The sequence below is a fragment of the Trachemys scripta genome, chromosome 2 (assembly GCF_013100865.1).
Source record: "Trachemys scripta elegans isolate TJP31775 chromosome 2, CAS_Tse_1.0, whole genome shotgun sequence".
Classification (NCBI taxonomy): Eukaryota; Metazoa; Chordata; order Testudines; family Emydidae; genus Trachemys; species Trachemys scripta.
The window spans coordinates 73,913,517-73,936,814 of record NC_048299.1 but is presented as its reverse complement, the minus strand read 5'-3'; the positions used below and the strand labels follow the sequence as shown (position 1 = coordinate 73,936,814).

General features: G+C 40.4%; 1 protein-coding gene across 3 annotated transcripts in view; it reads right to left on the bottom strand.

The window, feature by feature from the left end:
* Positions 1-23,298, bottom strand: part of ANO10 (anoctamin 10) — a 233,773-nt gene that overhangs the window by 48,274 nt on the left and 162,201 nt on the right. The window lies entirely within an intron of this gene.

Below are 23,298 nucleotides of genomic sequence, written 5' to 3'. Positions count from 1 at the left end.
AATTTGCAAATGAATTTTAGTTCTGCTGTTTCTCTTTGAAGTCTGTTTCTGAAGTTTTTTTGTTCAATGATAGTGACTTTTAAATCTGTAATAGAATGACCAGGGAGATTGAAGTGTTCACTTACTGGCTTATGTATGTTACCATTCCTGATGTCTGATTTGTGTCCATTTATTCTTTTGCGGAGGGACTGTCCAGTCTGGCCAATGTACATGGCAGAGGGGCATTGCTGGCACATGATGGTATATATAACATTAGTGGATGTGCAGGTGAATGAGCCCTTGATGGTGTGGCTGATGTGGTTGGGTCCTCTGATGGTGTCGCCAGAGTAGATATGGGGACAGAGTAGGCAACGAGATTTGCTACAGGGATTGGTTCCTGGGTTAGTGTTTCTGTGGTGTGGTGTGTAGTTGCTGGTGAGTATTTGCTTCAGGTTGGGGGGTTGTCTGTAAGCGAGGATTGGCCTGCCTCCCAAGGTCTGAGAGAGTGAAGGATCATTTTCCAGGATAGGTTGTAGATCGTGGATAATGCGCTGGAGAGGTTTTAGCTGGGGGCTGTATGCGATGGCCAGTGGTGTTCTGTTATTGTCCTTGTTGGGCCTGTCCTGTAGTAGGTGATTTCTGGGTACCCGTCTTGCTCTGTCAATCTGTTTCCTCACTTCCTCAGGTGGGTAGTGTAGTTTTACGAATGCTTGATAAAGATCTTGTAGGTGTTTGTCTCTGTCTGAGGGATTGGAGCAAATTTGGTTGTATCTTACGACTTGGCTGTAGACCCTATCTGTCTTACTGGGACGTCAACTTCTGCCTTTGCTCTGTCAAAAAACAAGCCTCAATTTCCTATAGGGTTGCCAGGCGTCCAGTTTTCGACTGGAATGCCTGGTTGAAAAGGGACCCTGGTGGGTCCGACTGGCACCGCTAAGCAGGTTGTTAAAATCCGGTCAGTGGCGCAGTGGGGCAGGCTCCCTGCCTGCCCTAGCTCTGTGTGGCTCCCGGAAGCGGCCGTCAGGTCCTTGAGGCCCCATGGGAGCTGCGGTAAGCCCTGCCGAGACCTCGCACCTACCCCAACACCCCAAATCCCTGCCCCATCCCGGAGTCCCCTCCATCCCAAGTCCTCCCCCCCCCCCCCCGCACCCAACCCCCTGCCTCAGCCTGGAGCCCTCTCCCACACCCCAAATCCCTTATCCCCGGCCCCACCACAGAGCCCGCCCCCCCAGCTGGAGCCCTCACCCCCCTCCCGCACCCCAACCTCCTATCCCAGCCCAGTGAAAGTGAGTGAGGGTGGGGGAGACCAAGTGACAGAGGGAGGGGGGATGGAGTGGGCAGGGCAGGAGTGTTCGGTTTTGTGGGAATAGAAAGTTGGCAACCCTAATTTCCTGCTCATCTGTTTCTCTCATAAGAATCTTTGTTTTTTCTCCCAATTTGCCCCTCATGTGTGCGCAAGCTCCTACTCAAAATCCATAAAGTCAACATCTTATCTTCCAAGTCTCTCCTCAGAACTCACCTCTGCTGTAATGCATACACAAAACCGACATATAATAATAGTTAGGCAGGTGGTGAGTGACAATTACTGTTACTTGTGGGCTATGAGTTGTGCATACAGCTACTCTGTACTAAAACATCTCATTATTTTTGTTACCCCATACTTCACATGACCACCTGTTATATCTTGTCTTTTAGATATAATGGAAAAGGATCTATGATGGAAAGTATTGGACGTCCTTAATTATAGTCATCACTACTTGAACTGCCATAATCATCATCATAATAAAGTGGAAGTATAGAAGCTGGCAAAGATCTTTATATTTTTGCAGAGATGTATTTTTGGGCTTTATTTCTTAGGAGAGATTTCTCACTCATATTTGTTTGACTGAAGATTCACTGCTGAACAGCAGATTGTCTGTGCTGTAAAAGTTTTGTAGATATTTTTGAATGGCCCTAAATGTTAAATATAGTAACACATTCTCCGAAGGCAATCTTGCCATTTAAACACTCTCCATGTTCTGAACACGATAGCTGATTGTTGCCATGCTAACAGAGGCTGCTCAACATTATCTTGTAAAGCTAAGTTAAAGAGACATGGTAAACTTGAAAATCACAATTCCAGCTGAAGGTTCTGTATTCATTACAGCTACAAATAACACTTAAGATTAATAGACCAGAAAGCGATTAGAGGGAAAATATTTGTCTCTATTTTTCCAGTTTGTTTACTGTGTGCATTTGACAATGAGTATATAATTAGTTTCACTGCTTTGTTAACGGTCAACTGCATCACTCATATACTGCTCTGCGGGGTGCTCCAATGTACTTTCCTCTGGTTATGGTACCAAAGGCAACATATCTGAAACTGAAATTGAAGATGAAGAGGTAGCAGGCATGTGGGTGCACAGAGGGAAAAAAGGGGGGTGTGATGTTTACCAGGTGTATTCAGGGCTGTGAGGCACCTTGCTACTAACTGCCCTTAGCATGAGGAAGCCCTGTCTGTGCCTACTGGGTCTCAGCTCCCTGACTTCTCTAACCATGGACAACACAAAGCACTCCCCTTTTAGCCTATGCAGGCTCTGCTGTCCCTCTGAGGGTAACCAGTAGGTGTGTTCCAACTCCCAAGCCCTCTGAGCTGCTCACTGGAATGTCCAGCCCCTGCTCTGCTGGACACACAGAATTCACAGATCCACTGCTCCCAAAGGAACAGTACCCCCCAGCTTACCAGTTGCACTTTAGATCACAGCTCTGCTTAACACACAGCACTTAGATACATTTATAATGAAAGCAAGTAAAGGTTTATTTAACAAAAGTATAGAGATGTGAGAAGTAGCAAGTAAAAGTATTGGAAACAAATGGTTACATGTAAAGTAAAATAATAACATGCATTCTAGACCGTAGACTTAATGAATAAGATATTTTTCTGTCTAAAGTCTTTGCAGCATTTTCTAGCCAGGTTGGCTGTGACCCTCCTTTCATAAGGCAGAACATGCTGACACAGTTCATCTCCTCAATGAAGGATCCTGGGAGTCCCTCAGTATCCCCAGTTATAACCCAAAAATCCAGCATCTTTACTCATAAACAGATACCCCCTGGTGTTTTGTTTTTTTCCTGAAGCTTCCCTCTCCTTGTGGTTTCACACTTTTTTGGTTAGCATCAGGCTCAATAGTGCAAATAGGCCTTCATTGTGATACATACAATGCATGCTTGACCAGATAGCAAGAAACAAGCATATCCTACTCTCTGCCTGAATAGAATCTCTCCAGGGCCTGTCACCTCCAAGTGACCTGCTTTTAACTTCAAGGCTTTAAGAACTTAATTTCCAGTATAAATACATAACTTCTTAAATATTACCTGTGGTGACCAGTAAGCTACTGGCTCTTGGTAGATACCTTACATGCCACCCTTTGGTGAATTATTATGCATGTACCTGGCCCAGGGGATCCCTGTAAAACCCCACACATCCCCTCTGTACCTTCTGTCAATTTGCATCAATAGGTCCTAGGGAGAAGGGGTGGGTACAATCATATGAGGTGGTGAGGTTTTTAATCCTGGGCAAAAAGCTTACATAAAATTACCAAGGGAACCGAAATACCCATGTTTTTATAGGTGTATGGGGGGGGGAGGGGACAGGGGGAAACGCATAGATACACACACACATATTTAACAGAATTTTAAAAAATCAGAACGTACTATTTTAAAAGGGTACTCTATCAGAAAACTGAATTTTTAAAAATCATTTACAAACAATTCAAATTATGAGCATCCCTTCACACTTTTAATTCTGCTTATTTTAAATGGAAAGTATTTTGATATACTTTGATATCCTTTTGTAAATATTTCAATCAAATTCAGATGGCACAAGTTATTCACAAACAAGCCAATTATACCAGAGCTAATTCTATCCCTTATTTGCTCAAAATATAAATACATTCATTTTGGTAGCGAGATAGATTTATATTATGGGTCAGATCATCAGCTGGTGTGAACTGGTGTAGCTACACTGTATTCAATTTGACTATGCCAATTTATACTTGCTGAGGATCTGGCTTTCTAACTGTACTCTGTCAGGAGCCTTATGGAGCTTTGTTATACTACTTTTGTGTTGCTGAGCACCTTGATCTTGCAAGCTGATCCATGCAGACAGACTCCCTGAAACTTTGTGGAGCCCCACTAATTTCAATGATACTTCAGATGGGTGATACAGGGGCCTCCCACCTGGATCAGACCTCAAGACAAGAATTTAAAGCCCCACCCACCCTTCTAAGACTTACATGCTAGTGTATATCTGTACTCTGAAGCCAGTGGGACTGTTCATGTGATAAGATTGCGCATGTGCATAAGTGTTAGCATGATCAGGGCCTTACTTGTACATGCACATAAAAGCAACAATTATGAGTACTTTTTTAAAAACGGGGGGGGGGGGGGATTTTGAAAACACAAAAAGTAGCCTTAATTAATAAAATGAGCAATTAATGTTCATATTTGTAAGTTTGAGGGTTCCAGCTGACAGGAAGATGATAAAAGACAAAAACACCCTATATATGAGGTCATTTGAGAGCATAATGATTATTTGATTCCACCCACATACTTGTTATTGGGGCATTTTGTGCCCTGGATGAGGTATACCACATGTTGTGACAGGCATGTGTAGGATCCATGGATCTTGACAGGTAAATAGTAGGGGTGTTGATCAAGGAAGCAGTGGAGATATATCTGCAGGTTTTGCATCTGTTGTTCTGGCAGGGTCTGGTGCCGCTTTGAGTTGGTGTGTCCTGGTCTGTGGGGAGCTTACTTCTGATGATGAGCTGGGAGAGGTTTGGGGGTTGTTTGAAGGCCAGAAGTGGGTTTTTTTTCAGGATGGGGTCCCCATTGAGTATGGTTGGTAGTTGTTTGATGCTACCCTATATGGTTCCAGTGTGGGGTGGCAGGTTACGATTAGGGGTGTGTGGTCAGAGAGGTTTGATTTCTGTTTTGAAGCAGGTTCTCTCGAGGTATTTAGGTTGCCTGTTCCATGATACGATCTCCTTCTCTGGTGTAGTGTCCACGTTTGGTGAAGGCAGTTTAAATGTGTTAAGGTGTATATCCCGGTCTTTCTCCTTGGAGCATATTCTGTGGTATCTGAGTGCCTGGCTGTAGATAACAGATTTCTTGATGTGTTTGGGGTGGATACTGGATCTGTGAAGATAGGTGTGGTGATCCGTGGGTTTCTTATATATAGTTGTCTGTAAGGTTCCATTGCTGAAGCTGATTGTGGTAGGGAAGTTGATGCTAGTGTGGGAGTGTTCCAGAGAGAGTTTGCTGGACAGGTGGTAGTTGTTTAAGTAGTGGTGGAAATTTATGAGGCAGTTTAACCCATCTGTCCAGCGGATGAAAATACCATCAATGTATCTCTGGTATATCATTGGGTTCATGGTGCACTTGTCCAGAAATTCTTCTTCCGGGTGACCCAGGAAGAGGTTGGCATATTGGGGAGCCATTCTAGTACCCAGGGCTGTTCCCATGGTTTGTTGCTGAATGTAAAATTGTTATGGGTGAGAATGAAATGGATGAGTTTGACGATGTGTTTAGGGCAGATATCTGAAGGTTGACCATTGTTTTATAAATATATGAGGCAGGCAGCTATGCCATCATTGTTAGGGATATTGGTGTACAGGAAAGTGACATCCATGGTGGCGAGGATGGTGTTCTGAGGGAGGTTGTTTATGTTGCAGAATTTGTGGAGAAAGACTGCTGTGTCCTGGAGGAAGCTGGCACTCTGAGTGGTGAGTGGTTTGAGGATGGTTTATGCTAAACAATCAGTTTCACCTTGCTTTTTGCTGTGATGCTGGGAGTACCTTTCGCAGAATTGAAGAAGAGCTCTATGTGGCTTGAACACTTGTTTCTCTCAACAAGAGAAGTTGATCCAATAAAAGATATTACCTCACCCACCTTGTCAAATAGAGATGGGTTCAGCTAAACTTTCAAATTAGGACATTCATTCTGTAAATGAACTGTAGTGTTACTATGTTACCAAAGTAAGAAAAAACAGCAATACCACCGGCATTCCCATAAAGTATTTGACACCTATAAGAATTCAGCACATTCAACACTTACACACAGTATTTAGGCTACATCTACACTAGAGAGCTTACAGCAACACATCTGTACCAATACAACTGCCCCGCTGTAAGATCTCTCGTGTAGCCGCTCTATGCCAACAGGAGAGAGCTCTCCCATCGACATAATAAACCATCCCCAATGAGTGGCGATAGCTATGTCGGCAGGAGAAGCTCTGCCATCAACATAGCGCTGTGCACACTACCACTTATGCTGGCATCACTTATGTCACTCAGGGATGTGTTTTACTGACGTAAGTGGTAGTGTAGACATGGCCTAAGTAACATGATAAAATGCATATAACTACAATACAAAGTCCATACCTGCTCTCTTTCTACAGATGTTTAGAGATCCTGATAAAACTCCAGACAACTTATGTGACCCTTCCTTTATGAATATCTGACAGCTGCTAAATGATTTATCTGCAATGATTTAACATCACAATTACCACCAAAATCGTCACTAGTTCAACCTGCAAACTGATTCAGTAGCACCAAAGAAACAGTAGTTCAAAAGGGAATAAAATATTACACACCAACACCCAGGTATGTTTTGTAAAGTAAAAAATAAAGATGAACTTTAAACAGCAGATATAGTTTCCAGCAGAAAAGTGGGTCTGCATTCTCCTTATATTTTAACTGCTTAACTGGTATAAGCAGAGGTTGTTTGTTTGTTTTTTTAAACTGAAAAGGTGTCAGTACTGCATGACTTCAATATCAATCCAAAATTTAGCAACATTAAGAATCAAGCCAAAGCATACATCTTATGATGGTGCCATATGCAACAACCTCTAGCTTCACTCCTCCACCTTTCTCAGCTTTCATTTTCAGCTTTCAGCATTCAGTTTTGTTTGCATTAGGCTTTCCTCCAAAACCGCACAGTCTGTTCTTATTGTACTACAATTCTTGAGAATCAAGCATTTTGAATGCTATACTGAAAGCTGGGTATAATGAGGGCAAATTATATACAATTTAATCTAGCTGGGGGACTAGGAGATTGTGTTCAAACAGAGAATATTGTGATGAAGGCACAGTACAATTCAGAATAGACTCAGTCCTTCTTTAGCTTTTTATTTGGGTTCCAATAAAATCAATGTAAATGAACTGCCTAGTGGGACAGGGTTGGCATGGGTACTTAAATGACTTTTTTAGACTGCTTGTTTTGCTGGATAAATTCCATTGTCGCTGTGTTTAGCGCTATAAAACATTATAATGGCAAGTAAACTGATGTTTTCAAAATACTCACAATACAGGGCCATTTTAAAATGTCTAACAGCTGTTTACAGTTCAGGGTAAACTGCAATCAGACAAATACTATATTTACTAAATTAGATTTGTGAAATTGGCTGCATATAACCTAACTATCTCTGCTATGGAAGTCATAAATACTAGGATTTAAGTAAACAAACAAGAATGAAGGAATACAGAATTGAAAAGATTCGATTTAGTAAGAAGTTATTTACAAGACTCAAAAAGAAGAGAGCAAAAACAAAAGAAAACAAAAACCAAACAATTTAAAAATAAAATGTAACAAAATGTAATAAAAACAAAAGGTTGCAAGTACAAAACCCTAAAAAGATGGTTAACTAAGGGGAATTCTTCCAAAAACAATCCCTTGGGGATAAATTTACTCTATTGTCATCAGCTTTGGTTTTGTCTTCAGTCAAAGAAAACTGTCCAGTATGAGTGATATACTGGGCTAAATATCAAGCTAATTCCCTGCCTCTTGTTCACCTAAAAGCTGCACGTGAAAGAATGGTTACTTACCTTATAGTAACTGGGGTTCTTCAAAAGCTATTCTTCACATTGTCCCCATAAGCACAAGATTGGATTCTTTTGGTTAGCAGTGTTCATAGCAGCCACACCTGCAACCTGGATGCTCTACACCCTCAGATGGGGGACACCAAAAGGGTGGAACAAACCCAACTGCCCTTCAATTCCTTTGCCAATACAGAATCCCAGAGCTATAGTCTTGTAAAAACAGAGTGAGTCATGGGATCCATGTCAACAACAAATCTCAAGAACCAGTTACTGTAATGTAAGTAACAGTTCTTTCTTCTTCAAGTAATTGTCTACACAGATGGTGACTAGCAAGCAGTTACCTCTTGGCTTGGAGGTGGGTGCTAGGAGTCCCATTTAAATAAGGATTGCAGGACAGCTCTACCAAAGTGGGCACCTGATCTGGAAGCCTCAACTAAGGAATAGGGCTAGATGAATATGTGGACTGATCCCTAATTAGCCACCCTGCAAATTTCTGAGATAGGAATGCTTCTTCAAAGTAGTAGAGGCTGCCTGAGCCCTGGTGGGCTGCAATAAGCATAGATGGATCTAACCTAGCTAACTGATAGCAGGATCTTACAGAGCTAGATACGCATTTAGACACTCTTAGAGTGGATATGGCCTGACTCTTAACTCTGTCCACAAAGTCACAAACAATCTAGGGGAGTTCCTGAAGGGCCTTGTCCTATCAAGATAATAAGACAGTGCCCTCATCCCATCAAAAGTGTGTAGTTTAACTTCCCCTTAATTCGAATGGGGCTTGGAGAGGTGAGTAAACTGATCCAAATGAAATTCTGAAACAATCTTGGTCAGAAACTGAGGGGAGGTATCAAAGTCATCTTATCTTTATGGATCTCTGTGTAAATTGAACTAGCCTGAGACCCTGAATTCCCCCCTACACTCTGAGCTGAAGTTTTGGTACCTATGTATTTCATGGACACAAGATATGAGAACAGGTCACTAGGGGCCCACAGGGGAAATATATGTAAGAGGCCCTTGAGGAATCTAGCAACTAAAGGGTAAGAAAATATGGAATAAGGCTGAGTAAGACGGTGATGTGCAGAAATTGCTGCTAAATGTACCTTTACGGAGTTGATGGAAATTCCTGATTGTTTTAGGGCTGGCCAATAGACCAAAACAGCAGAAATGGGATTTTCAACGGAGGCAGGTGATGTTAGGATTCCCAAACAAAATATCTTCCACTTCACTTTGAAAGCCAGTCGAGCTGAGTGTGGTGGTTTGGGGGGTTTTTTTTGGTTTGGTTTGTTTTTTGTTGCTATGGACCACAATGATCTGAATTTTAGCTGAACAACTCCTTTCTGTGGCAGTTTTATGGCACTCAACATCCAGCCTATCAGATGCAACAAATGCTGATTCTGGATACAGATAGTCTGCGTAGTCTGACAGACTATGCTTGGCAAAGCAGGTAATGCGACCAGAGGCTGCATGACAGGTTGATGAGATCAGAGTACCAGAACTCTCTGGGCCCATCCTAGGATGATCATGATCATCTAGCCTCTGTCCTAGCTCATTTTCTCAGGATTTTTGATATCAGTAGGATTGAGGGGAATGTGTACATCAATCCTGGTGTCCAAGAGATGAGGAAGATGTCTGATCTGCTAGAATTCTGAGTGCCTGGCAGGTACAGAGCCATGGCATAATCTGATGACGAATATACCAAACCCAATGTGCCTCGGACTGAGTGACCATGACCATGCTCTCCCATTTGATGAAATAGTACACAGCCTTGGTGTTGTCTGTCAACACTTGGACTGTGGATCCCTGGAATGATGGGAGCGGGGTGTTATGCTTTGCACAACAAGTTGCAGAACATTTACATGTAGACAAGCTTCGGGCAGAGACCACATGCCCTGAGTCTGAAGTTGCTCTAAATGAGCTCCCAGTCTTTAAGTGGTAGCATCTTTCATCACAGTCTTGGCTGGCAGAGGCAAGAAGGGTATTATCATGTATTAAAGTCATGCCTAGAAGCCCTAGTCATGGACCAGGATCCTATTGTGCTAGGCACTGTTCAAACACAGAACAAAAAGAGACAGCAGGTAGATATAGACACATGGGGGAGTACAAGGAAACAGCAAGATAATACCGGCCAGCATGACAGGCCAGTACACCAGCAACTGAAGTGTTGTCAACAAATATTTTTAGACATCACAGCAAAGGAGAGTGTTGAGGAAGGATATGAAGGTGAATAATGAAGTAGTCTTGTGGATGTTTATGGGGAGTGCCTCCCAAACATGTGTGGGATAGCATGACAGAAAGCCTGAAGCCGCAAGTGAGCAATGAGGGCTGCTGTCATGAGCAAAAAACAAACAAAAGGAAGCATTTCTTCACACAACGCACAGTCAACCTGTGGAACTCTTTGCCAGAGTATGTTGTGAAGTCCAAGACTACAACAGGGTTAAAAAAAGAACTATATAAATTCATGGAGGATAGAGCCATCAATGACTATTAACCAGGATGGGCAGGGATGGTGTCCCTAACCTCTGTTTGCCAGAAGATGGGAATGGGTGACAGGGGAGGGATCACTTGATGGTTACCTGTTCTGTTCATTCCCTCTGGGGCATCTGACATTGGCCACTGTTGGAAGACAGGATACTGGGCTAGATAGATCTTTGGTCTGACCCAGTTTGGCCATTCTTATAAGCCAATTGGAGGCAAGCATTGACAACTCAATAGTGAAAGAGATGATAGGTAGGGTGGGGATTGACTGTGAAGAGCTTTGAAAGTGAAAACAAGCAGCGTATGTTTGATGCAGTAGGAAACAAGGATCCAGAGGATCCAGTGTCAGAGATACAAAGATAGGGGTGACACGGTCAAAGGGACAGGATAGGAAAATGATCTTTGCCTAAATGGATATGGGCAAGCCAAGACTGCATTTGTCGATTACTTCTTTGCAAACTTAACATGGGTCTTGTCACGATTTTAACAAGAAGAATTATTCTTGTGGGACTGTCACCTATATGTCCATGTGATTTTTAGGTTAAGTTGGACAAATTGAGTCATGTAGGTGCAGGAAGCCATATGACTTAGAAGTGTGAGGCACAATCTCATTAACATCTTTGGACCAGCCTGGAGGTGACTGATAAGATCCAATATAGTTTGGAATTTTTCTTACTGGTGATAAGCCCTCACTGACCTTGTTTCTAACATGGCTCCTATGAACTCTAGACTTTGAGTTAGATCAAAGGTGAATTTTTCTCTATTTTGAGGCCTAGAGTAGCAAAGAACCTTTGGATTACATAGATCAAGCTGGTCACCTGCTGGGGTGATTTCCCTCAGACGAGCCAACTGTCAAGATACAGATAGACCTGGATACCTTGCCATCTCAAGTAAGCCCCCATGACAGACCTCAGTGCTGTGGAAAGACCAAAGGGCAGGACCCTCTATTGTTAGTGAGCATTCCCTACCAGGTATCTGAGGTATTTTCCAATGTCCTGAGTGTATGGGCAGGTGGACATAAGTATCCTGTAAATTAAGAGTCACAAACCAATCTTGATGCTCTAATAAGGAGACTATGGAGGCCACAGTCACCATCCTGAACGTGAAACGATGGACAAACTTGTTGAAATGTCAAAGGTCCAGGATAGGGCACCAACCCCCTTTCTTCTTTGGGATTAAGAAAATAATGGGAATAGAATCCCTTGCCTCTGAACCCAAAGGTCACTTTCTCCACTGTTCCAAGTTGCACAAGAAAGTCCATCTCCTATGGGGAGAAATGGGGAACGAAGGTGGAGAGCATGGAACTGTATGCAATATCATTTGCTGATGAACTCTAAAGCCCACTGGTCCTTGATGATGCCAGCCGAGGCCTCCTGAAAAAAAGGCAAAACAGTTGTCAAAAAAGAGGGGGGAAATGGGTAGAGATCCTCTGTAGGTTCTGCCAGGTTCTTGACTACAGCATCAAACCTGTTGCCAAGGAACAGATATGGAATGCACAGTAGCTAAGGAAGTACCAGAGGGTCATCAGTAGTGGAACCACTTCTTCCTTGGTGGTTCTGGTGCCCTGTGTGGATTATAATACTGTAATAAGATAGCTAACGGCACCTAAATGTGAGCAGCCAAGTCCTGGAGGATCAATGGCCTACAGGGGCAAGCTAGAAGCTGGAGGATTCTGTGACAGTTGGGAAGAGTTGGAGAGCAGGGGTTGACATCTTGACTGTAGCATGTGGGGGGGGGGCCTCAGTGAAAGGAAGAAAAACAGTTATTTTTGGCACCTCTTCAGGTAGGGGAAGGAACTGTGCTATTGTTTCACTGTTGCTGAATTCCCTTAAATTACCCTTCCCTATTACAGCCTATTGTACACCAATTCCCTTGCCTAATATTCTTTCATAAAAATGGTTTCAGGACTCATGTGGGTGTGATTGGGTTTTGGTGACAGGGGCTTCTGGACCCATTTAAGCAAAGGGGTCCAGTGCCCAACCCAAAGAGGAACAGATGCAAGGCTCACTACCTTAGGACATCTACCAGCATCTATGTCCGGCACGGGTCGGGGGGTGGGGAGGGGGAAGTGTTGGAATGTAGCATAGGGCAGAGGGACACTGCCTGAAAGAGCTCTGAGGTCTGGTTTGGTTTCTCCTTGGGACTGGGGTGCACAAGCCCAGAGAGTGCAAGTTAGCCCTAGAATCTTAATAAATGGAGATCCTTGTCAATCTTGGAATTGAAGAGGTCACAGCCCTCAAAAGGCAGATCCTCTATAATTGTTTGAACTTCCCTGGGTATCCCTGATGACTGGAGCCAGAAGGATCTTCACATTGCCCCAGATGTGGCCATAGTGCAGGCAGTGGTCTTAGACACATCCAAAGCAGTCTGCAGAGAAGTTCAGGAAATCCGATGCCCTCGAGCAGGATCTACAGTAAGTAATCCTGGCACCAGGTACATGCACCCTCTTTTGAATGTAGTAGACACTGATGCTGGAATTTGTCACAATTCCTTTGCATGGTCCAACAATCCCTCATTATTAGGCATGGCAATCCTACCAGGCATGAAAGGATGCAGAAAGTGTAGCAGCTTGTTCTATTTCTCTTGCAAACTACCTCCACTGGTTTCAGCCATGTGTTTCATCAAATCTTGGAATGCCTTAAAGTTGTCCATGAGACAAGGCAACCTCTCATCATCCTGCCTCACCAGGGAAGAAGGATGAAATTATAGCTGGGATCAATAGTTCCTCTGTGTTGGCATGCTGATCATCATCACTCTCCTCCTCCTGTTTCTCTAGGATCTGTGACTGCACCAACTGACCTGATTGGGAAGGTCTATACTACCACTTAACAAGAAGATCTAATCCTATAAGGAGGCAACAGTGAATGCTGGCTTGTGCGGAAAGGGTAGCATACCCTAGGGTTCCCAGTAGGGCCATGATTAATGACCATATGAATACTGGACTGATGGACCCTGGAGGAGGATACGAAGGGGGCTTGTTCATTGCGACACTCATGCATTTTTCTGCTTACAGAACAATCTCTTGAGTCCCTCCCTAATGCCCAATGTGATACCTATGAAGGAGGTTAGCAAGAGATGATTCCCTGTTACATAAAGATGGAAAAATGAAAAAGAGTATGTCTCCTCCATTAGCGGGTCTATTATTTTTGATGTGCTAGGGAGCCCTTGGATCCTTTCTATAAGGGTAGGGGAGGGAGCTGTTACTGATGTCATTGGAGAACTTTGGCCAGATCTTTGGAGGACTTTAGTAGTGATGGCAGACAAGGCTATATAAACTCAACTGCAGCTCTCCCGATTCCAAATTAAGGGGAAAGGGATACTGAATCAGATTGTAAATAAAGAATGACTTCCTTCTTCCAGTGACTCCAACATAACACCATTTGAAACAGCGCAGTGAAATAAAAATATTGTGCTGTACTGTGAGCTTTAGTCTCTGATAAGCTCTTTTTTAACTCAAATTCACTTTGTCTAAATTAACTTTTTAAATTATTGATGTGCATTCAACTTTGTTCTTTATTACAAACCATCCTATTACTTTTAATATATTCATAAGAATGATCACTCATTCAAAACTGCTGCTGCTACTTAGAGTGACCAGATGTCCCGATTTTATAGGGACAGTCCCGATTTTTTCTTATATAGGCTCCTATTACCCCCTACCCCCGTCCCGATTTTTCACATTTGCTGTCTGGTCACCCTACTGCTACTACTACTGTAGACATCATTTAGGATCATATTTTTTCAGTACATTTTTCTAATATTCTTTAATACTCTAGCTGTAATTCGTTTTAAAATAACAGCTAATGGATTGTAGCACTGGAGAACACTTATATAATATACTTATACATGTTACATAACTTTCACATATTGTGACAGCCAAATGATCTCCAGGATTTTTGACCATCAGAATGCACCTCCCTTTCCCCAGCCTCCACTTTAACTCAGGGATATGAGATGTAAAAAACATCTGTAAGTACACCTAGGTTTACAAATTCAACCTCTCATCAGCCTGGAATCAGAGACGATTCTGATGACAGACTAACCAGGTGAAAACATATCGGGTTGCTGGCTGTGTGTGCAGGAGCTCTTATCATAGCACAGCCATTTGCTAGAGTTAAGAGAAATCCCTGTTTTTCACAAAAGTTTCTTCCCCTTATTTATTAACAATGCAATAGTTAGCTGGGTGGATGATAAATATGTGCTAGGAGTGTGGGGGGGAAATCCTTTGTTTGTAACTACTATTTTCAACAATTAAGGAACAGATTTTGAAAATATCTTTAAGGAAATATATCTTTTTAGTTCAGTTAGTGCTTTTCGCGTTCTGCATGGATATCAGCCAGGTTCATTACTTTTAGAAAAAAAATAAAAAATTATTATTTGCTTTTAAAGAGTGACTGTAAAGTAATTGTATAGTATATAATGCTTATTTTTAAAACCATTTCCCCATTATAATCATTCCCTTAAATCTTAAAAATAGCTTTTATTTCCCTATTCATTCATAAAAAATACCTTTTCAGGAAACTGATTTCTTACACATGTCATGTCTACGGAAACTGAAATATTTTTTTATTTAACAAAAACTTGAATGTCTATCTTACTTTATTGTGCCAAAGCATTTTTCATTTTTGCACCAGCATCATTACATTGATGTCAATACAGTAAAAAGAGCATAAATTGCACTGTTGTTATGAGTCTAACAAAAGCAGTATTGTTTTAAGATGTCAGTGATCAAGTATAAGAAAAGTAAAATCTGCAGGAATTTCAGTATAAGATTCTAAGTATCTTATGATTATGTCTGAAACTTGGGCTTTAACTACTAGGTATTTTCTCTTTAACCGTGGCAACAGAAAAGCAACACAGCATCTGAATTAAAAAAAAAAAAAAGTGGCATTTTAGTTCTAACATGCATGCAAACATGGTCAGAGGATATGAGATAATTTGACCTAAAAAGCTAAGAACCTTTGAGTTTTAAACCAGAGTCTCCGAAATTTGTATCTTAGTGTAACAGTTTTGCCCTCAAAACTATCCAGTATGATAAATGTTTGCTGAAAAACATTAAACACACAATATACCAGTAGATAGATACACTTTTAAATATACCTATCCCAGGGAAAAGTAGCTGCTAATAATCAGTTGAGCCTTTAAAAAACTGCCTGCTGTGAGTAAAAAGATACCTTTATGAAAATAAACACAAATAGTAGTTACACATCAAATATATAGCATAGAATTGTGTCTATTATTCAGACAGTGTGAACTGCAGAGATCTGGCCACAGTACTATATATCATGGAGGTGCTGGTCACAACTCCATAGGTAAAGTTTTCTACTTCAAGCAAGGATTTAACCGCTTTGTATTTATATTATAATCTTAAACTTGCAACGCTTTATAAGGGATTGAAGTCACAAGGTTTCTGCAAGGAAACAAATACCGTATATACTTGTTCATAAGCTGAATTTTTTTAGAAAAAAAGGGAAGCACCAGAGAAGGGGGTCAGCTTACAGGTATAGAGAGGGAGAGGTGGGACACAGCCCCTCCCCCCAATAGGGGGAGCCAGGAGAGGCAGCACAGCCAGCAGAGCCAGAAGGGAAGAGGCGGGGCCAGAGTCTCTCCACTTCTGGCCATGCTGCTCTCCCCCCAGCCTCCGAAGCAGCTGCAGCTCCAGGGCTGGCAGGATGCAGCCGTGCTGCTAGGCCCCGCCCCCCAGAGCAGCCTGTGGCCGCGCCGCCCAGCCCCCCAGAGCACGCTGCAGCCGTGCTGCCCTAAAACTCTTGAAAGTCACACCCAAACTTAGTATAGATATCAATTCAGCCATTGGTACATTATTTTTTAAGATTTATTTAAGAAGATCTAGTAAAGGACTTTTGGTCAGGGACAAAACGTCTTTAAAGTCTCTGTTCACAAAGGACAGTGGTTTGTTAACTGATCTATGGACAAGTGGGGGTCTACGGTGCTGTTTCTGTCACAATGGAGATGCATGTCAGTGATGATTCCTGCTAGCTGTAACACAGATAAAGGCTCTTAGGACTCCCAGAGGTTTTTTAAGCCACTACACTTAAAAACAAAATCAGACAAAAACACCTTCACTGCATCATACTACTTCATGTCCATCTGTTCACTTTGCAGGTTTTTCTCTGGGGCAAATTCCACAACAATCAAATTTGCAACTGATGCCAACTTCAGAGGAATAGCAAAAACACAGCAAGGGGACAGAACTAAACTGCCAAGTGACTGAACAGGTTCCTTCAGTGAGGATGCAGGAAAAGAGTGGAGAATTTGTATTAATAAATGGCTAGTCCTACCCCGAGAGAGAAGAAATAAACAGCACAGATTAAAAAAATAGGGAATATAGTATGGAAGTAACGTAACCAGCCATATCCAAAGTGAGCTTATTTTTATCTTTTCTTAATGTTGTCCTAACATTACTGTTTTCAAGTAACCAAACTCTATAGATATTGCACATAAGGTAAGGAATTGGATATTGGAGAGTTGGAAGAGAGATGGTCCATAAGAGGATTCCACCATTAAGAATTGATCCGCAGTGAGAGTTTGAGAAATATTTGCATAGGGAATGTGATCCTCAATGAACAATTTGTTAATATTTCTTCTACTGACAACTGAAAACAAATCTAACGTGCTACACAAACTCTAGGTCCTGTGCATAAAGCAATGCATGAACACAGAGTAAACGTTATGCTGTTATACACAAAAATACACTGTCACTTTTTATTTTTTGTGTTACTTGGCAATGGAATTGCATATAATTTCAGAGGAAAGACACCAACTGAAATATATCCCATTCTTGTCGTATTGGCAGGTATAACATCACTGAAATGAAAGCACACATCTCAGAGTGCTACCTTTTATACAACAAAAATTATACATATTCAGATAGTGTCAGCGGGCAGAACCAGTTTCTACCTTTAAAATGGTTAAAATTATGGTGTCTGAGATACTAGTTCTTGGCATCACAATAGTTGGGCAGTGCTTCTTCAACACATGCATGGACTCAGTCATTATACAAGTGTCAGCACTAATGTAACAGTGATCTTTCTGGCCCTCCACTTCAGCTCTCCTATGGTAACAGGATCAGAAAACAATGCAGTGACACCAGGGATTAGCAGAGGTAGTTTACATAGAAGGATGAGAAGTTTGAACTCCGCTGGGCTAATGTTATTCCCCCTTTTTATAGCATGTCTCTTTTTTCAGGAATCCCGAGGCTTCCTCCTGCTCACCCTCCTGCAGTTTCTGAAGAGTGATCTGCCAGGAGAATGGAGGCCAGGGAAGCAGCACACAAAACAGGGAAGACAAGACATTTTGGAAAAAGTTAGGACAATACTGAAATTTTGATAAAAATCCAGACTCACTCAAATTAAATACCTATTGGTATCCAGACTCACTCAAATTAAATACTAGTTGGCTGACAACAGTCACTTGAAATCAGAACTCTTGGTGCACTTTATGCCCATTTTTATGTGAAATGGATGAGTTTGTCCTCACTGTGTTCAGGACAGTCAGAATGTAATTGGGCATCCCTGTGGATTCTGAACCTATGAAGTCTGCTGTAACTGCAGAGTGCTTAGGTTTAAGCATAATTTTAACCTAGTCTTACTCATTTTACTCCACATTTCCTTGTGGATATATTACCAATGCTCTGGGATGTTGGGGGGATGCAGAGGAGAGAGGCTTGACTTTTGTTGAATTCCATTCCTAGGTCAGAGGCTGAAAAAGGTAAGACTGAGGTTTCTTTGCAAGAATGGTTTGCCGCTGTCAATATGTGACATTAGGAACAAATTTAACTTTGGCAATGATGAGAAAAAGAGCCAATGGGTTGTTTAAAAAATAAAACTAAATTTTCCGGCAAGTCTGCCCCCCTATCCCAGTTAACAGCATGTAATTAATCACAATCACATAACATTCATACATATTTCTAATTCTATGCTTATGCAACCATTCCCTCATTACAAACGTAAATTTACCTCCATACCACATAGATTCTGTGTCGTCTCACTTTTTCAGTTATCAGAAATAGAGAATCATGAAATTGATATTACAGAAAATGCTATAAAGGCTAATGAAGTTAACCCCACAATTCATTTTGGGCTCTCACCCTGCCCCCTTCCCACCAGTTCTATATTTAGGGTGGTTCCTCCAATGCTTTTACATTGACAGGTTCAGAGGGATGCTCTCAAGAAGGGCCCATCTTTAGGGCATCAAGAATGCTTTGGATTAAAGTATATTGGGAGAACTATGTGAGCAAGTTTGCATGTTTCCGCTATGACTGGTTACAAATCTCTCACTTCCATGAGTGATAACATTTACTAAAAATATATATAAAAAGATAATTATGTTATGAAAATCTTATACATTTTATTAATAGTCTATCCCTTCTGCTAACAAACACACACAAACCTTATATTAAAGGATGTCCGGGAGCAACAGATTACTCACTAGGGAGAAATTGCTTTTTCAAATTAAATTTAAACAGGTTTGAGTTCTTTCTTTAAAAAAATCTGACTGACAAAAATAATTAATAACCATTTTATTTGAACTCACCATGTGTGAGTTTGTGCTTTAATTACATAATCAACATTTGCCTGTATCAGAAAACTAGATTTTTGGCAGAGTACTCCAATATCAGCATGAATCTTTTCAGCATCTAAGACAATAATTCACCATAAGGAAATGCTCACTGAGATGCAACATCCCCCCACCCCTACTTGAATGTATGCAAATTTTATCTACATCAACTAACATGAGAGTTGGTACCAGTAATATACTGAGCTCAAATGACAGTTTTGAGTGATAGTTAGATCTATAAATAATTTGGCTGCAAAACAACATGGCAGTTTTCTAGGTTAAGAAAATATAATAGATACCAATATCAGGTGCTCAAACAGTTTTCATAGCAAAACAAATGAAAGAGAAACAAACCAATGAGTAATTCTGCCCTCTCCCTCTCCTTTCCTCCACTGTCCTTCACGTTCTTCCCACCGTCAACAACCCTCTACTTACTATCTGTACGTAGTATAGGCAGGCAGCACAGTGTGTTAACTGTAGCATTGTTGCTGAATCTGCCAGTTACATACATATGTCCAGTAAACACACACCTCGTATGCTAATGGACATACCTGACACTCTGATATTCTGTTGATTTCAATGGAATAGAGCACAGACTATTTCATGATTTTGTTTAGTCCCAGTGTCATAGAGGCGGGAGTGTTTCTATTATCCTTTCAATACATTTATTATTAAAGGCACTTATCTGTCTTTCCCTGTTATCTAATGAGGAGTCTTAAAAAGGAGAAACAATTCAACAAGGAAGCTGTCTTTACTGATTTTTCCCCAAGCCATACTTTCTTGCAGTTTTATCCTTTTTTAAGATAATAGGTGGAGATTATGGCCACATAACAAAATAGAGCACACCACCTCTAGTCCCTCTTCCTCACTGCTTTGGAATACTACTTTCAGCAAGGAACATGGGACACTAATTGTGCAAAATCATTGTCGAAGAGGTAATCAGCCAGCAGATGGGTCTGAACAGAGAAGAGCTGGAATCCTCCTCTACACCCAGACAACATGCAATATACCGGTACTTCGGAGTGATGTACACCTGGTATCTACTGTCTCAAGGGAACAGAAGTCCCAAAGCTATTCTCAATCAGGATCTTCTGCAAGCATGGAAAAACCGACCCCTCTTTTAGCATCTCTCATGCATTAAAATAAACGGGGGACAGGGAATTGTGACAGTAGTCAGAAGAGGGATTTGGTATGCACTTATCACAGCAGTGGGGAGGAGGAAGCTTCCATGTGACATATAAGTCTAACTTGGGGGTTTTTTTTTTTTGGCTTTTAAAAAAAATGTTTTTTAGAAAAATCAATTTCAAATTTTGAAACTAAAATGAGTTAAATTACTAAGATGATGTTTATTGCCAGAAGGTTTATCTATGATTATCTTGACTATTTGAAGCTGAAAGAACTTGAAAATATGCTTTAAAAATAAATGCCTCAGTATCTTTTCATGTTGTCAATGAATTATTTTGAAGTGCAGATATTTTGCCAGCTGACATCCAGAAAACCAAAGCTGTTTTAATGTGACATTAAAGAATAAAAGCAAGTCTCCACATGAGATCATTCCATTTCAGTACACTACTTAATACATGACATGTTCAAACTATGAAAGACATAACATGGAATCGGTCAAGGAAAATTTGAAAAGGTGATGGTGGTTATTTGTGCATATAATTATAGGTATCCTAAAACTAGCAAGGACTTCTCTATCCTGTAAGAAGATGGAGAATGAAAAGAACTGGAGGGCTTTAGTTCCCCTGAAATGCAGAATTCCCATCTATCAGTATGATTAATAAAACAAACCCTGAAGACTTGGGGCTCAGTCACATATTAAGGTAATTAATGCATAGATGTGAGGGTGGAAGTTTAAGTCTTAACTGCTGACAAATATATTCATATTGAACCACACTCAGTAGATTCCAACTGGCATATTCTAATCAAAGGTGGTTTTATTCACTTGTGCTTAAGGTTTCAGTGGATGAACTAGTTTTGCCTGTCTACAAAATGAAAATAGAGAAAAGGAGCAACTAAAATAGAGCAGCAGTCCTGCTCTTTAAAATGTTAAGTAGAGGATATGTAAGACTACTGTCAACTCCTGGTAACTTCACAATGAACCCATTAGAGAACTACAAAACTAAATTGTAGAGTCTTAGATTCAATTTTAATTTGGATTTTATTTTTTATGGTTTTATTGTGGAAGACTGTCTTGACCTGGATAGGGACACACATCATATAAGACCATGTGTTTTTAATAGTGATGGCAATGTAATATTTCAGGAGTCAGTTTGGCTGAAATGAATATAACATTTTGCCAGATACCACAGAAGATTTTTTTTTGTTAAAGTGTATTCTCCAACTTCACTTGAAGATCACAGAGTACGGACGATTACTCACCTATAACTGGTATACTCCAAGTATATTGCCTCTGCAAATCAGCAGTGACCATTGGGACAATGTGAACGCTAATTTTGTGTTGATATGAACATTTGATGCTGCTGCCCTAATACACCCCAGTTCATTTCCACTGTATAAAATACCATCTAAGGACTTTGAAGTATCAGGGAAGAAAGATGAGAGAGTGTGAATATGACTTCAACTCTGAAACTTTGGGGGGTTTCCTAACGTTGGTTTTGGGTATATTTTTGCAAAGTTTATGCTTGTTTTGTGCTTGTTTCTGTGAAAAGTTATCACATTCATGCACAATCACAGTCCAAAACATGGGACAGACAGCACTCGGCTAAGTGGGGTTTTTGTTTGTCTCACTTGGTTTTGCTTTAAATCCTACTCTTAGTCTGACAGAAGATGAGGAATGAAATCCTGGCCCCAGTAAGTCAATGGTAAAACTCTCATTTGACTTTAATGGGCCATGATTTCACCCAAGATCTATAAGAAGAGCCAAAAACTAACAGATGAAAGCCCACCACCAGAATTAAAATACTCACATGAAAAACCTAAAATTCATCATAATTCACATGCAACTTTCTGGTGGCTGAGAACCCAGTGGTCCCAAATCCCTATTTTTATGGATAATTGGCCTCTGAAATACTTTTTTACATATTGGCAATTATGAAGGTTAAGATGGAAATCCCCATGTTCATAAATAAAGCAAAGAAATAAAAAAGGGTTATTTTCATAAATGATTTCATGCAACATTAATTTAATTCAGTGTAGACAGACAGCTATGTGCATAATGCTTATTGTAATCAGCTACTGCAGATACTTCGCATTTTAGCTTTCCAATATTACAAAATTACATTATTTGATAATCTTTACCCTGGAAGTCTGCTTTCTGTAACTGGATCATTATATCCAAATATCTTCAAAGTCAAATATTTTTCGGAACCTATGGAGGTCCACCCAGTTCCTCCCCCACATAGCTATTCCTTTTTCTACTAGGTCATGGATTTTCCCTCATGATCTATTTTCTTTGTAGAGGGTAGCCATACAGGCATGTTCTACCTGAGAGATCTCTTCCCACCACTTGAGATTACCACATACTAGTTACTTTCAGTTCTGGTTTCCACTACTGTCTCCTTCTATGCATTTGCCTCTATAGATTCTGCAGTACAAAAATCTAACTAATTGTTTTCCTAAGGGATAAATGTTACTTACAATTGAAATGTAAATTATATAAAAAAAATAATAATGTGCTAAGACTGTGGTAATAAAATGTAATCTAATTTATCTTTTCCACATAATGTTCATATAATTATTTGGTAACCTTCCCCCAAAACAAATATTGAAATGATTATTTTAAACAATCCATGCCAAGAGTGCTTACAATAACAATATTCATCCATACAGTGGCCAACCACAATTTACATGTGATGCCAGTTCAATGAACACCATTTCTTATAGAGAGCTTTAAATCCATAGATTTCAAAGCTCTTTACAAAGGAAAGAAAGTATCATTATAAACAAGAAAGTGGGTGTTTTCTTAAAAAAAATAAAGATACCTGACCTAATCTGGCAAATTCAAGGCAAATTCATGAGACACTGTCAGGTTAAAAATGTTGATCTCTCTGTTACCTAACAATAACTGAAATTATTAGAATTTAAAGTACTTTTTAAAATTTAATTTACTTTTCAGCATTAATGCTGTTTGCTTTTTGCTTTTCAGTCGATGTGATTAAAATATACTAATCAATTTCATATTTATTGATAGGCATTTTCTTCTGTTTTTGTTAAACACTGCTTTATTTTGGCTGCAAACAATACAGAAGGATAGTTAAACTCCAGCCAAAAATTGTTTTAATTGGAATGATCAATGACTAAATCACTGAAAGCTTCTGCATCAATAATAGGGTTTTTTAAAAACAATTTGTAAATTATTTTACATTTTAGATTGATACTATGTATGCCCCTTTAAGATGCTAATATCTAGTACCATGCAATTGAAACAGAAGCATAATACTGACAA